The following is a 17863-nucleotide window of genomic DNA, read 5'->3' on the forward strand; positions in this document are numbered from 1 at the left end:
TCTTGAAATATTGAATTGTGATACCTTCAGCTTTGTCCTTCTTTCTCAAGATTGCTTTGACCTTTTGAGGCTTTATGTGGTTCCATAATAATTGTGGGATTATTTCTTACAATCTATGAAAAATGTTATTGGTATTTTGATAGGGATTTCATTGAATCTGTAGATTTCTTTGGGTAGTAGGGACATTTTAATGATATTAATTCTTCTGATCCATAAGCATGGTATTTCCATTTGTTTGGGTTGTCATCCATTTCTTTCATAAATGTTTTATAGTTTTCACAGTATAGCTACAGGTTTGTCATATGCAGCCTTTATTTTTTTTTTTTTAAGATTTTATTTATTTGAGAGAGAGAGAGAGCACAGAGGGGGACTGAGAGGGAGAAACAGACTCCCCAGTGAGCAGGGAGCCCGATGCAGGGCTCTGTCCCAGGACCCTGAGATCATGACCTGAGCCAAAGGCAATTGCTTAACTGGCTGAGCCACCCAGGTGCCACAATATGTAGTATTTATTATGTTGAGGTATGTTCCCTCTATTTCCACTTTGTTGAGAGTCTTTTTTGTGAACAAATGTTGAATTTTGTCAAATGCTTTTTCTTCATCTATTGTGATGATCTTATTATTTTTTCCTTTGTCTTGTTAAAGTGGTATATCATGTTGATTGATTTGTAAATATTTAACTATTTGTTGTTTACATGCATGTTGTTTAGCCTCTGTATGTATCTTTTCCAGGTTTTTTTTTTCTTTTCAGTTTTTTTCTAGTTTTATACAGTTGCAGTTGGAAAAGATGCATAATATAATTTCAGTCTTCTTAAATTTATTGAGACTTGCTTAGTGGACTAATATGTGATCTGTCCTGGTGAATGTTCCATGTGCACTTTAAAAGAATATGGGTTCTGTTTTTGGGGGGAATCATATATTCTGTATATAACTGTTAAATTCATCTGATTTAATGTGTCATTCAAAGACGCTGTTTCCTGAATGATCTATCCACTTATGTAAGCGGGATATTCAAGTCCTCTACTAATTTTATATTACTGCTAATTTCTCCCTTTGTGTCTGTTAATATTTGCTTTAAGTACTTAGGTGTTTCAGTGTTGGGTGCATAGATATTTATAACTGTTTTATTCTCTTGTTGAATTGATCACTTTATCACTATGTAATGCCCTTCTTTGTCTCCTGTTACAGTCTTTGTATTAAAGTCTATTTTGTCTGATATAACTATTGCTACGCCAATACCTTTCTTCTTCCATTTCAATGAAAATCCATGCCCATTTCTTCACTTTCAATTTGCATGTGTCTTTAGGTCTGAAGTGAGTGTTTTACAGTCAGCATGTAGATGAGTCTTGTTTTCTGTTCATTATTGGAGCATTTAGACCATTTACATTTAAAGTAATTATCGATAGGTATGCATTTTTTGTGACTTTGTTAATTTTCTGGTTGTTTTTGTAGTTCTTCTCTGTTCCTTTCTTCTCTTGCTATCTCACCTTGCGATTAATGACATCTTTAGTATTATGCTTGGCTTTCTTTTCCTTTATTTTTTCTCTATCTATTGTAGGTTTTTGGCTTGTGGGAACTATAAGGTTCAATATATCTTACTATGTATATAACAGTCTATATTAGGTTGATGGTCAGTTAAATTTAAATATATTCTAAAAAATGTCAGTTTTACTTGCCATCCATGTTTTATGTTTATTTTGTTATAATTTATATTTTTTAAAAAATTTTGAGACTCTTTAATTTTTAAGATCTAATTGACTTAGTATTTTTGTCTTTTAAGCTTTATACTAGTTTTATAAGCGAATTACCTATGAGTGAATTACCTATACTGTGTTGCTTTTACTCAAGAAATTTTTTTTTCCTTTATAATTTTCTTCTAATTATGGCTTTTTCTTTTTCACTTAAAGAAGTTCCTTTAGCCTTTCTTATAGGCTGGTTTAGTGATGATGAATTTCTGTAACTTCCTTGTCAGGGAAACTCTTTATCTCTCCTTCAATTCTGAAAAATAATCTTGCCAGGTAAAATATTCTTTGTTGTAGGTTTTTCTTTTCAGCACTTCGAATATATCTCGCCAAAAGCTTCTGGCCTGCAAAGTTTCTGCTGAAAAATTAATAAATATCCTTATGGGGTTTCCTTTGTATGTAACTCATTGCTCCTCTCTTGCTGCTTTTGAAATTTTCTATCGTTAATCATTGACATTTCAGTTATGTGTCATGATGTAGACCTCCTTAGGTTCAATTTGTTTGGAACTCTCTGTGTTTCTTGAACCTGAATATCTGTTTCCATCCCCAGGTTAGGGTAGTTTTCAGCTATCATTTCTTCAGATAAGTTTTCTGCCTCTTTCTCTCTCTCTCTTCTCCTTCTGGGATCCCTATAATGTAAATCTTTACCTGCTCGATGTCCAAGAAATATCTGAACCTATTGTCATTGTTTTTTAGTCTTTTCTCTTTCCCATTTTCTCTCTCACTCTTCCTGTTCAACTGGGTGCTTTCTATTACTCTGTTTTCCAGATTGCTGACCTTTCTTCTGCATCCTCCAATCTACTGTCGATTCTCTCTAGTGTATTTTTAATTTCAGTTATTGTAGTCTTCAACTCTGAATAGTTCTTTACATTTTCTATCTCTTTGTTGGAGGTTCTCACTAAGTTCATATACTTTTCTTTCTAGTCTGGTCGCCATCTTTATGACTATTACTTTGAACTCTTTATCAGGTAGTTTATTCCCTTTTCATTTAATTTTTTCTGAAGTTTCCTTTTATTTTTTGTTTGTTTGTTTGTTTGGAGCATATTCCTCTATCTCCTCGTTTTTCTTGACTGTCTATATTTGTTACTATAAATTAGGCAGGACAGTCACCTCTCCTAAACTTGAAGGAATGGTCTTGTCCTGTGTATGGTTGTCTTTTTTTAGACTGTGTGTGCCTAGTAACTTTGGCTAGCTGGCTTGATCTGTGGCTTTCATGGGCACAATGTTCCAAGGTGCTATTGTGCCTGTGTCACTTTAGTGAGATAGCTAGAACTGTAGAGAACACTGAACAGTGGTGCCTGCATGTGCACTGCACTGGGTTGCCTTGGTGGGACAGCTTGGGCTGCTGCCAACTAGATGCCTGGGGCTCACTGACACAGCAGACTGGCTAGGGTGCCTAGACTCTGTTCCTGTCTACATTATCAAGGTGGAGGGGAATGAAAAACATGGTGCTCACCAGGCTCTCTAACACAGAGTTCTGGCAGCTCCCACGTTGTTTGGCTGAGTTCTGGGGCTGGTTCTTTTATACTCTAGTTGTTCTTTTAAACTTTTTTTTTTTTTCTGTCTCTCAGGGCATCTGGGGCTGGTATGGGCTAGGGGCACAGGGCTTAATGAAGTATCAGGCCATGTACGGCTCTCATACCCACTCCCATTTGTGTTATCAAGGTGGAGGGGAAACATAAAGCATGGAACTCACCAATCCCTCCAGACCCAGAGAAAGAGAGAGAGTACCAGCAGCTTTGCTGCTGCAAAGTTCTAGGACTTGTTCCTTTATATTCTAGTTGTCCTATAAACCACAACTATTTTTCTGTGCCCCAGGGCAGATGAATCTGCTCAAGGTCCCTCAGTACTGTCTCTCCCCACTGCAGTTCACAGCATAGGGGGTGGGAGTTCCGTTTGTTAACATGTCTCTGTGTCTCTTGTTATTCTCTATGAGGTCTCCCTATCTTTCAGAAGCTGTTCAGTCAGCCCTCAGTTTTTCTTCAGGAGTATATGCTCTATAAATAGGTATTGATTTTGTGTGTTTGTGGAGGAAGTGAGTTCAGGTTCTTCCTATGTCACCAGTTTGTATCAAAACCAGTGTATCTGGGGCTCCTGGGTGGCTCAGTCGGTTACATGTCTGCCTTTGGGTCAGGTCATGATCCTGGAGTCCAGGATCCAGCCCCGTGTTGGGCTCCCTGCTCAGCAGAGAACCTGTTTCTCCCTCTCGCTCTGGTGCTCCCCTTGCTTGTGCTCTCTCTCTCTCTCTGTGTAAAATAAATAAATAAATAAAATCTTATTTAAAAAACTGGCAGATCTAAATTCTTTGATTGTCCTTCCATCAGGATTGGGTCTATGCTCTATCCCTTTGAATCTGGATGGGCTTGTGACTATTTTGATAGATAGATTTGGCAGAAGTGAAGCCATATGAATTCCGAGGCTGTCATAGGCCATGCAGCTTCTGATTTTGTCTCTTGGAATGCTCATTTCTAGATATTCCCTCTCTAGATGTTCCATCTAGAAACCAATGTCCATGTCATGAAAAGCCCAAGCCACATAAAGACAGAATGTGTATTTGCTCTGGTCAACAGATTACTCTGCTGAGGATAGCTTTGGGTAATTCTAGCACAGGGAGTGTACATGTGGGTGAAGGAGCCAATTTGGGCACACATCTTCCAGCCGCAAATATTTTAATCAATAGCTATCTCCACCACCCTCAGCTCTTAGATTTTATAATCCATGTGCCAGACACTGTGGAGTAAAGACAAAATATCCTGCTGTCCTGAATCTGAATTCTGGACCCCAGAGTCCATGAGTAAAATAAAATGGAATTATTTTTATGCCACTAAACTTTTGAGTGGTTTGTTATCAGCGTTAGATAACTGGTACATTGCATATATCCTTGTCCACTCTCTCTAGGCCCTGCTTTTTAACAGTCAAGAATGGAAAATATGTGGGAACATCAGAAAAGACTCATCGGTTCTAAAATATTTAAAATATGAGAAATCTTTCCTAGAAAATGGCCTGCTTGCCAAAGATTTCATGCTGGCCATTTAGCAAATTACTTGATCATAGAGAGTTCATGTTATACCATTTCTTTTTTTAAGTAGACATGGTCACTTTCTATAGAAATATACAAAGAGGTAGGGGGAAATGAAAATGTGAATCCTAAGAGATATGAATAAAGGACAAGTGAGAATATAGAGAAAAATGTTTTGAGGTTAACAAGGAAACTAAAAACCTTTCTACTGCAAGTCTTGACCTGAACAGGTAGAACTTCTTTTTTAACTGACTTTTGCAATCAAGGTATAATTGCATTTGAATTGTATTTTTCAAATTATGCTCTACAAAATATTACTTTCCACAAAGTAGACATAAATTCTATATACATTCATACATACTATAGTAGTTGTTTGTCTAGATGTTAGTGTAAGGTAGTGTCCAACGTGATTGACATCTATAATCAGTTGACTAAAAGTAAAGAAGATTACTTTTAATAATGTGGTTGGATCTCATTCAGTCACTTGAAGCCTTAAGAGCAGAATCTAGTTTCCCAACTTACAAGGAATTCTGAATTAAGACTATAACAGAAATCCTGCCTGAGTTTCTTGTCTGCCAGACTGTCCTGGATATTTTGAACTTGCCAGTCCCCACAGTTGAGTGAGCCATTTCCTTAAAATCTCTCTCTCTTTCTGCACATACACCCCCCCCACACACACACACAGAGACACATATATCTTATTGGTTCTATTTCTTTAGAACAGGTTATCTCTAGAGAACCCTGACTAATACACATCCTTAAATACATGCATATATATATACCACATCTTCTTTATCTGTTCACCTGTCAATGGAAAGCTGGGGTCTTCCCATAGTTTGGCTATTATGGCCATTGTTGCTATAAATATTAAGGTGCAGGTGCCCCTTCAGATCACTACATTTGTATCTTTGGGGTAAATACCCATCATTTCTAAGGTATATTTATTTAATAACCTTATAGGTTTCTCTCAGTCCAGTCATCAAAGGAGTCTCCTTGCTGTAGCAAGAATGATGTTCCTAGAATATAAACATGACCTTATCACCCTGAAGCTTAAAACTCATTACTTTCACAATAAGATCCAAACTCAGAAGGGCCATGGCTTACTGATAGTTACATGATGTCATCTTTCCTAGTCCTCCTTCAGCCTCCTCCCTCTCCATATCTCCACATTAACCATAAACCCAAACACCCCAAATGGGATATGGTTTTCCTAATTCTGTTGGCTCCATCAGACTTCGTGTCTTGTGTGATTTTCTCATTGCTTGGGATGTTCACTACTAAGGCTTTGAGATGCAAATCAGGAACCATGACTGAAAAATATAGTTATATGAGTAAAAAGAATATAGATCTAGGAAATTAGAAACTTATGCAGTTACTTCTTTTAGTGGACAGGGAACTTAGAAGTTTATTTTCAATTTAAAAACATACGTAAATAATATATAATAATTGTGGAGTACCTACAATATTCAGTTAAGTAGATCATGTGTTAATAAGTGACATGGCATCTTCATTTCTTCCTTTATTTTAAAATTAAATTTTAAAATGTATGTTAATATATTCTGAAACTAGATGATATAACAGTATAAATAATTTTATGTATACTTATGAAAAAAGTGACAAACATGTTATACTAACAAATAATTATATATTTGTTAGTGTGTATATATATATATACACACACACACCCATAATATATATATATATAAATCTATAAACTTTGATGCCCAACTAGTTTTTTAATAACATTTTCTCAATATGATTGTAATATTGATTTTTTATTTAGAAATATAAAAATATAGACACACCTAAACAAATTTTTTTTTAGTTTTGTCTGTACATGTTATTACTGAAAATAAAGCCATGAGTATAATATATAAATATGACATTCTTTATGCAAATGCAATCTCTTATATTAACAAAACCGTGTTAAACAATATGTTAAAAACTTTTTCTCACATAAGACATACTTTACCTTTCTATATCATCACGTATTTTTCATGCAATAACTTTAAAAAGTTATGTAATATTAAATGATGTGGAACTGTTGCAATTTAAATAATTTTCTATGACTGGACACTAAATTTTTTTTAAAGATTTTATTTATTTATTTGACAGAGAGAGACAGCCAGTGAGAGAGGAAACACAAGCAGGGAGAGTGGGAGAGGAAGAAGCAGGCTCTCAGTAGAGAAGCCTGATCAGGCCCTGAGCCGAAGGCAGACACTTTAAGAACTGCACCACCCAGGCGCCCCATGGACACTAAATGTTTTTTCATTGTTTTATTATTACAAGAAGTAAACTACAATGAGATTCTTATAGTTATATCTTTGTGTACCAAAGCCTTCTTTCCTGTTTAAGATTGATTCCTAGAGGAGGAATTGCTGAGTCAAGGGATATACAAGTTCAAATATACTAATAATGTATTGCCACATTTTTCCTCAGAAATGCAATTTTCATTTCCATCAGCAAGGTATAAGACTGCCCATTTTCTATCCCATTGTTAAACTTAGCTGATTTCTAAAGTGGTTGTTTAAATTTTCAACTTGTATTTGTAGTTAATTTCCCTAAGGCCTTGTCTTTGTTATCCTGGTTTTCTGTCCTTTAAACAAATGAAACTTTGATATGGAAAATATGATTAGTAAGAAACATACCTCACCTCCCCAGAAGCCTAGAAAGCCAGGAGCGATGGGGGAAAGGAGGGATTCTTGAAAAATTTCTAAGAAAATAGCCATGAGAAGATGTTAGAAGAACTTAACTAAGAGATTTGACGATGTCCATGACTTTTTCTTCTTTAAACTAGTTAGTATAGTGTGGCAAATTGGGGAAGTGTGTGTGTGTGTGTGTGTGTGTGTGTGTGTGTGTGTGTGTGTGGTGTATATATTTAAAAAAAATATTTCGTTAGTATAAATTTCCTCTGTTAGGTAAGAATCAGGCTCACAATTAAACACTAAGGATAATGCTGTGGTAAGAAATTGGGATAGAAAAAGAAAATTCTATAGTGTATCATGTAGGTCTAATAGTGAAGTGGATGAAACAATAATAAAGAGGAAAAGAATACAGTAAATTATCTGATTTAAAAAAATAGTCACGGAAATAATGATATATCCACATAGGCTTATAAGCAAGACCTATTTAGCTAAGCAAGTGGATAGATATTCAGCTGATCTTGGGGGGGGGGGTGGAAACAGTAACAAAAACCTGACTATTATGCATAGAGGGTTATAAAACACAACACTGCATGCCTCTGTTTTTTACACTTATACATCCTCGCTTTGCACATTCTCACAATACCTATTTTAATTTTACCAGGCAGCATTTACATTTACATTTCACTTTTCTCTAGGTCACTGAAAGGGAGCCCTTTTATCAAATGAATATAATTACAACATTCAAATCTTATCACCGCTTTCATTTTCCTCTTAAGAAAATGTGATTGTTTCATCTCAACTAAGTCTCGTGTGTGAAATGCAGAACAAACTACTGAACTCTCTGTACTAAGGAAATAAATATTACATATAAGCTTTTCCTTCCCCTCGGGAGTTGCCCGGAACTAGGGGAAACATCTGCCCAGCATGACCAACTCAGAGTGGTGCTTGTCAGTGGAGTAAAAGCAAGATATTTTATTATTTCAACAGGAGACAGTAGCTGCAAAGGATAAAAGAAAATAATATTATTAGCTGAGAAGGCAGTACTCCTCCTCCAGCAAAAGCTGGTCACCCGAATAAAAATATAAATAAATGAATCATGTAAGAAGCAACAGCAGGCCTGAAAAGGCACTGTCATTTGACTCTCATTTATTTAGAAAAGTATAATTTTTCTAGTGAAAGGAGTGGTCAGGATAAGGGGGCTAGGATTAATGGGAAGAGAAACCGAATCAAAACAAAGCTTTAGGTTCTTAAACAGGAGGTCTTTTCTATGTGTGCTGTAACATGAATTCTTCCAACTTCCATTGTGGAAGCTGGTCTAGAGAGAGACAGAGATGGTGTGCTTTAGATTCATACTAAATAAACCCGCCCTGATTTCACGTTAGTTAGCAGGTATTATGTTCTGTGGCTAGGTAAGAGTGTTAACTGTGTTTTCCCCCTTTCTTTTTTCATTGTTTAACCCTTTGAAAGTACACCAGTCAACATACCAGCAATTGCCAAATCTGTGTGTTTGTGTGTGTGATTTATCTATATGTGAATACTCCGACAGTGACATCACACTTGACCGTTACTATACTCCATGAGCTATATTCACAGAGAAGACTAATTAAGCAGAAACCTCATTTTTATAAATAATGTACTTTTTCTTTTACAATGCAGGGGTTGTTTAGAGTTGTGTGATCACACATTTGTAGCTTTATTCCTCAGATTGTAATGCTAAAACCGGTCTGTCATTAACACTTGCACACTCTCATTCTGACAGAACGTAGCAGTTTGCATTTTAATTAAAGGGCCATTGGTGGCTGTAGTGGGCTGCAGGGGAGTGGATTTTAGAATGTCAAGGTATTCCGTAGCCACAAACACATCATGCTATTTAAGTTATATCTTTAACTCACTGCAGTTGGCAACCATCAGATTGCAAAGGAAGCCAGAAGGGGGAAAAAATGACATCTTTTAAAAAGAGTGAAGGGATTGATTCTTACATCAGTCACTTGAGTGAGTGATTCTCTCCAGAGGGTGCAGGGAGGAGGCTCCTCTCTAAATGCTACGAGTGTCTATGGATTTGAATAATGGACTAGGAAGTGTGCAAACATCACGATTTTCAGATTTCTCCTGCTGAATCAAGACAGCTTGTCCAAAGCTTCAGGGGAAGAAAGCTTTCCTTTACCCTGGAAACACTGCAATAGGGGGCCCAAATAATGATATTGCAATAGGGACCAAGTCCCCAAAGACCATTGTTAGATGAGACTGAGCTGGAATGATCAGAGACAGTTAGCTATAGGTGGGTGGGCCTCTGAGTACTTTCTTGCTTGTCATTTTCATTCTGTTAGGGCGTGTGTGGGGGCAAGGGACTGCAAAATCAGAATGCTTTAGGGAGAGCAGGTTGTTGGGGGTGGGGCGGGGGAGGGATCCTAATTATTTTCTGACTAGATCTTTGATGATTCTGTCCTTAGAGACCCCCATGCTGCCAGCCTATTACTCATTCCCAGAGTGAATATTACTTTAGTGGAGGTCCAAAGTTTATGACATCTGAAGTGAAGCCTAAGAATCATTTCTAAAAAAAACAATGATGCTGTTCATACTTCAAGAATTGAAAATCCTGTTAGAATCCACTCCTATATATTAGGAAAGGATTGTATACTAAAAATAGGCTACAGGAACCAATGCAAACAATCCAGGTCTTCAACACTTTCTTTAAAGAGAATAAAAAATTACCCTGGGAGATAACAGGAAAAGCTGTAGGAAGGGTCAGCTGAATGGCAAGGAGAGGGGAAGACATAGAGTGGGAGGGGGAGCATAATGAAATCATTTTTCTTGTCAATGAAAACCACCAAACAGTTGCAAGGATGGAGGCAAATATCTCCTCATTCCTTCAAAATGAAAAACTGAGTGAGCAGCCATATGTGAGGCTATGTAAACAGGACACTTCTTCTGATCCCAGGAGTTAACAAAGACAGTGCCAGAAAAATGAGTCACTCAAGCATCTCCATGAAAGCCAAGGCTGAAGTTGGGGCTGAGTCATTTGAAAATCAGAGCTAAACTCACTTCCCTGCCTCCTTGTCCAGCTCCCCTGAATGGTACAGGTGAAATGGACTTCTAGCTGTGCCTCCTATGAATACTGGTTGTGAGGATAAATAACCAGAAAATTCAGGATTTTTAAAAAGGATTTTTCTTAACTGTAATTTTCCTCACTGAATTAGTCAAGTCAGACTCTCAGCCCTCCTCTCCTTTCTCCAGAGCTATTCAGGCTCATATCTAGACTGGGGAGAAACCATACCTAAGATGATGACACACTCTGAGGGCTTCTCAATAATAAATACATGGAGTTATTCTATTGCCCATCTGGCCACATCACCACTCTTGGGTGAATAACAATCTGTGTACAGAGAACACCTTTCCTATGCCTCCAAACAAGTCCTTTGGTCCTTAAAAGCACTCTTCAGTCTTTAACCTCCATGTTTAATGGTGGATTAGTTATGTAAGTAAGTAAGATAAGTTATGTAAAGATATAACTTTCAAAGATAACCATAAAATAAGAGTTTATAAGAGACTCAAAGTGAGTATATAGACAGAGTTCTAAGAGGCTCAACTATAATTTTTTAAAAATACAGGTGGCACTTGAATAATACTGGGGTTGGGGTGCAGACCACCATTGCAGTCAAAAATCCACATATAACTTTTGACTCCTCCAAAACAGAACTGCTAATACCCTACTCTTCTAAAGCCTTACTGATAGCATAAACAGTTAACACATATTTTGTATATTATATATATTATATATTCTTATAATTAAGCTAGAAAAAGTGTTAAGAAAAATATAAGGAAAATATTTTGATAGTACTGTATTATACTTATTGAAAAAAGTCTACATATAAGTGGACCCATGCAGTTCAAACCTGTATCATTTGAGGGTAAATTGTGTGACCCAATTCAAGGATCAAGCCCATTGTGTTCAAGATCATATACATATATATGGTCAAAGAGTACATTCTCCACTTAAAATGAATGAGTTTTGAGGATCTAATGTATATCATTGTGATTATAATTACATACTTCAAGTATTATAAATACTTGAAAGTTGCTAAGAGAGTAGATTTTAAATGCCCTCACCACGAAAAAGAAAGTGTAATTATATGACATGATACAGATGTTACTTTACACTGTGGTGGTAATTATTTCATGATATGTAAGTATAGCAAATCAATACATATACACCTTTAAGTTACACAATGTAAAAGTCAATTATATCTCAATAAAGCTGGAAACAAGAGAAATATATATTTATATTATATATATTATATAAGTGTATATGCATATATAAGAGGGGTGTGTGTGTATGGTTTAAGATGGGTTTTAAAAATGAGATGGGGATAATCCTGAAACACTTCAAAATGGGTAAATTGAGAGAGGCAGGAAAGAAGAGGAAGATATTCTATTCATGATGGAACACGGTCTGAAGTGCAAAGAGAATATTGGTTTGACCCACAAATAAGCACCGTGTAAGGCATTTTAAAATGTTCCTTTAATCTCCACAACTCCTTGAAAAGTTGGTACTTAGACACTCTCTAGGAGGGTCAAGGTTACATATGAGTAGAGGAGTCAGGATTTGCAACCAAATTTTTCCCGACTTCAAAGTCCATGCTGTCTACACTGCTCATTATTAGGTTAAGACAGATACATTGAGAAACTGGCAGCTTCTATGTTTTCCATGTCTCAAAAGCATGTGGCAAAATCAAATAGGCAAAAGACTTGCACATTATTAGAGAATTTCTATGTACATAAGATTAAAATATAGAATCATAGAATCTCTCCTTGTTTTCAACTTTTAGCAACAATTTTTCATACGTGTGTTATTATTCGTTTTTTTCTTTCCAAAATTGAACACCTCAAATGTCAGCCAGCTTGAGTTCAATGAGAGTTTGAGGCTAAATGATCAACTCTTTCTGGAAGCCTAATGATTTTCACCCTGTGTCTGTTTTGATAAGCTAAGGAAACCTACTCTTTTATGACTAGCCTAAACATTTATTCTTCCTTTTTATTTACGTTTTTAAGGGAAAAGCATGAATCAAGAATTTGAGTGATTACAGACACCATAACTAAATATGGTGATGCTGATCAAATTGTTTCATTTGGCCAGAAAAACAGCACCCACGTGTAACAGTATCAAGGGTTCATTTGTGAGTCAACCAGTGGAAATCCCAGTTCTAATTCAGGGTGCATAAAGAAAGCTCAAGTTGTCAAATAATGTACATGTGAAAAAGTAAGAGTTGTAAAGAGCCAGGTCTATGAATGCCAGTGTTGGTTATTATAAAATGGGTCCCTGCATTATTAACAATTTGGAAATGTGGAGATAATTTATTCTCTTTGAAAGTAGAATAATTTTGTATTAATTCATATAATCATAAACAGAACAAAAGAAGCCCTTAGGTGTTTTTCTAAACCAGTTTGAAAAACATATTTATGTTATTTGATGTGTGATATAAGATGCATATATCAATCAACAGAATATCATATTTTTGTAGATTTGGTATGATATTTAAATCTGATTTCTTGGTAGCTCGTATGGGATTTATAGCTCCCCTGAAGCAATAAAATTATAAAGCTGCCTTGAGATAGTTGAGTTGGAGATAAGTAGAATTTCCTTACACTATACCAAAATGAATCTAAAGAAATATGTGCATATAGTTTTGTTGTGGCTGAGATGAACAAACTTTCAAAATAGTAAAAATTAACACATTTATGAACTGGAATATTTTTTGGATTTATAGTCTAAAATATCTTCATTATTAATAGTGACCTACATTTTGATTACCTAAGGTCAGGGATATCAATCTATCTACCTACTTTATCATATTTCCAGAGAGATATAGATTTAGATATATATATATATATAGCAGTATGAATTTCAGTTCATATTCAGAAGATACAAGAGGTAGCATCGTTCTTTTTTCTCTAAATATTTAATTGCCGCAGAGTTCTTACCGGTGAAAAATAGAAATGTCAATTTTAGTAATTTGGGAGTTATCTACCCGCAAGGATTTAAATATGGAGGAGGCCGAAGTCTTAATCTATGAGGCTATCATTTGAAAAAAATTGTTCCTATAACCACATCGACTGCCAGTCCTAGCCATGTAGTTCTTTAAAATTGCTGTTCTCCCCAATCTAAGGAAAAGTTAAAACTTTCTCTCTGGGTTGGAAGCTTCTACCTCTCCTATTCAAAGTGCTTTCTTCCATCTCTCTCCCTCATCTGCCCCTCCTTGACCTTTAGAAACATAGCAACATTCCATTATTTACTTCCTCATATATACGGACTGTCCATGCTATATAATTTCATTTTTTTTCAAACATTTTATTTATTCATTTGGAATAGACAGATACACAGAGAGCATGACTGGGGGGAGGCAGAGGGAGAGGGAGAAGCAGACTCCGCACTGAGCAGGGAGCCCATGTGGGCTCCATCCCAGGACCCTGGGATCATGACCTGAGCCCAAGGCAGAAGCTTAACCATCTGAGCCACCCAGGCGCCCCGTTGCTGTGTAATTTTAAAGCTTATTTCTCACTAACCCTGTATTTGCTAAAAATGTTTGAGGCTGTTTACTCCATTTAACAATACTATGCAATACTATGCAAGTTATGACTACGTTAGGTTGGGGTACATCTGAACGTGCAATACTTAAAGGGCTGACCTCCAAAATTTATTTTAAACTGTGTTTAAGCTGGCACATCAGTTTGATTCCAATCATTTAAAACAGTTATTTAATTAACAGCCATGGTTTAGTTGTCTGAGCTCTTTTCAAGCTCTTTTCCCATCTTTCCCCTCCCTTTAACTCCTCGGCCAAAGATATCAGGAGCTAAACAAGCTGGTATGGTATATTCTTATTGAAATAACTGCTCTGTTATTGAATTGTCCAGATAATTAATTCAAAAAACAAACCGCTTGGTGTCAGGTAGACATATCCCTTCTCAAATATTGTTTGATACTGGACGCTGGGCAACTCAAAGACTTACAGTAGAGAAAAGGAAATGTGATTGTTAAAATAGCCTTGTACAGTTCCTATAAACAGAATTTTTTAACACACAAACTGTACAGTGAGTACAGTGTTTAAATCCACAAAGATGCTTTAAATAGAGTATTTCTGTAATGCAACATCTTGTGTTTTCATATTTCCCATCATATTCAAAAATATTCTTCAACATAAAGAAAAAGTACAATATATTTGCATAGTAGGAATTAAGAGTTGAAAACACCAGAGACTATAAAGAAACTAGAATAATAAAATATAATACTTTCTAATTTCTATATATTCTAAAAGTGTTTATAAATCATTGTATACAAAATTACTATCAAATTTATGATGTTTTAAAAATAAAGTGGTAAAATTTTGTTTAAATGCTAGAATCACAAGGATTAAGCTATGATTATTTTCTTGTGGACATGTAGATGCCAAAGTGACACATATGCTTATAAATTATTCTTTATAGAGAGTGAAAAGACCAAGCAAAGTGATATAAATCAAAATAAATCTAGTAATCAGTGAAAAATTAAGTCCTTATACATCTATAGATCAGGAAACCTATTACTTTTAAAGAAGATACCCTGCTTTCTTTAGAATCACTTATAATAATGCTTAGGCATTTTAATTTTTATCATTAAGCTTTCATCCATGTTACACTTTTTTTTTCTTATAGGAACAAGACAATGTTGAGGGAGAGGAAGGAGTAGTTTATGGATTGCTTCAGGCTGCATTGTCCTCATTCACTAATAAATATTTATTATGTTAGTTACTAAACATATAACTGCAAATAAGATAGACACAATCTAAACTCTCATAGAGTGAAACCTGGGCTGTTGTTAAATTAATAATGATTATGCTTCAAAGTGTATGTAGACACAGTTTGATTTTTTAATTAACCAATTTTTCTTCCTAGATGTGCATACTAGGAACACAAACATTTTATTTCTCACAGTAAACTTGGTTGTATATTAAATCTTTCACCATATATTGTGCCCTTTTGTGTTTATAGTTCCATTATTCCGGGAAAGCCAAAGTTCTTCCAAAGATAACTAGATAGTTCAAATATGAAAATTCAAAACATCAGGAAAGAAATATTTTATAGTTAATGATGAGACAGACAGTTTATGGTCTAGTCCTAATCTTTGTTTCAAAATGATAATTCTTTCCTTACACACTTCAATAGTACGTTTTTTTTTTTAGAAGACTGTCAATTTGTAATATTTTGAGAATAGAATAGAACTGGAAGTTTTTACTGTACATTATTGCTGCATAACAAACAAAACCAAACAATTATATGAAAACAAAATTAATTATGCTCATCTATCCCATGGGTCAGGAATTTGGAAAAGGCACAAAACAGATGGTTTATCTCTGCTTGGCAGTGTCTGAGCTTTCAGCCAGGAAGACTTAAAGACTGGAGGTGGTCAGAGACTGGGACTACAGTCATGTGAAAACTCACTTACTCACAGGTGTAGACACTGATGTCAGCTATTGGCCCCACCTCACTGGGGGCTGTCACCCAGCACACTCATATGTGGACTTTCCACGTCATCTCTCTTCCTCTTTAAAGACTGGTGACTGGATTCTCAGAGTGAGATTCTAGGAAGAAATTGTATTGCCTGATATGACTTAGTCATGTACTATCACTCTCGCCATAGACATAGGCTTACACAGACTCAAAGGAATCAGAGACCCCATATCATAATAGAAGGGAGTGTTAGTATTAAAGTTTAAGAAGAACATGGAGAATGAGATATGTTATGGTCATATTGTAAAATCTAATACAGAAACAACTAAAAATTAAAGACTTGTATTTCTCATTACATGTTTTGTTTATGAGCATTATGTAATGCTATATTCTTTTATAGGACTGAAATACTCTAATAATAATAAATTAATAATATAATACATACATATAATAAACTAAAAACAGTTACTATTATTTTTTATTTTGTGGCTATTAGGATTTCTCTAAATATGTACTTTTAAAGACTTACTAGCCTATCATAAGCCAATTTAGTAGATATAATAACTTAAAGACTATATTTTTAAATAATTAGAATGTCATGTTAGAATAAAAAAGAAAATATGAAAATGGTTTTCATATAATAAGGTATGTTTTGCTTAAAGAAACTTTTGGTTTTTGTTTTTTAGGGTCTTTTTTACTTTTTAATTTTTTTTAATTAGAGTATAGTTAACACACAATGTTACATTAATTTCAGGTGTACAGTGTAGTGATTCAACAAGTCTATATGTTATACTATGCTCACCACAAGTGTAGCTACTGTCATCATACAATGCTATTTAAATATTATTGACTATATTCCCTATGCTGTGCCTTTTATTCCCATGACTTATTCATTCTGTATCTAGAAGTCTGTACCTCCTACTTCCTCTCACCCAGTTTGCCCATCTCCCCACCTCCTTCCTTCTGGCAATCATTGACTTGTTCTCTGTATTTATAGACCTGATTCTGCTTTTTGTTTGTTCATTCATTTAATTTTTTAGGTTCCACACATAAGTGAAATCACATGGTATTTGTCTTTCTTTGACTTATTTCACTTAGCCTAATACCATCTATATCCATCCATGTTGTCACAAATGGGAAGATCTCATCCTTTTTTATGGCTGCACAACATTCAATTGTGTGTGTGTGCGTGTGTGTGTGTGTGTGCATGTTTATACCACATTTTCCTTATTCATCTATTGATGGAGACTTAGGTTGCTTCCATATCTTAGCTATTGTAAAGCTGCAATAAACAGGGGTATATATATATCTTCTTGAATTAGTGTTTTTGTTTTCTTTGAGTAAATATCCAAGAGTGAAATTATTGGATCATATGGCATTTCTATTTTTAATTTTTTGTGGAACCCCCCATACTGTTTTCCAAAGTGGCCATGCCAATTTATATCCTCACCAACCATACATAAAGGTTCCCCTTTCTCTACTTCCTTGCCAATGCTCATTATTTATTGTCTTTTTGATTCTAGCCATTCTGGAAGGCGTGAGGTGATATCTCACTGTTTTGATTTGCATTTCCCTGATGATTAGTGATGTTGAGCATCTATTCGTGTGTCTGTTGGCTGTCTGTATGTCTTCCTTGGGAAAATATCTATTCAGGTCCTCTGGCTATTTTTTAATCAGATTGTTTGTGTGCTTTTTGATGCTGAGTTGTATAAATTCCTTATATATTTTGGATATTAATCCCTTATCAGATATATCATTTGCCAATGTTGTCTTCTATTCAGTAGTTTTCTTTTTTATTTTGTTGATTGTTTCCTTCTCTGTACAAAAGCTATTTATTTTGATGTAGTCCCAATAGTTTATTTTTGCTTTTGTTTCCCTTGCCTTAGGAGACATGTCTAGAAATATGTTGCTACAATGTATGTCAGATAAATTACTGCCTGTGTTCTCTTTGAGGATTTTTATGGTTGCAGGTCTTATAT

This window comes from Ursus arctos, unplaced genomic scaffold, assembly GCF_023065955.2.
Source record: "Ursus arctos isolate Adak ecotype North America unplaced genomic scaffold, UrsArc2.0 scaffold_23, whole genome shotgun sequence".
Lineage (NCBI taxonomy): Eukaryota > Metazoa > Chordata > Mammalia > Carnivora > Ursidae > Ursus > Ursus arctos.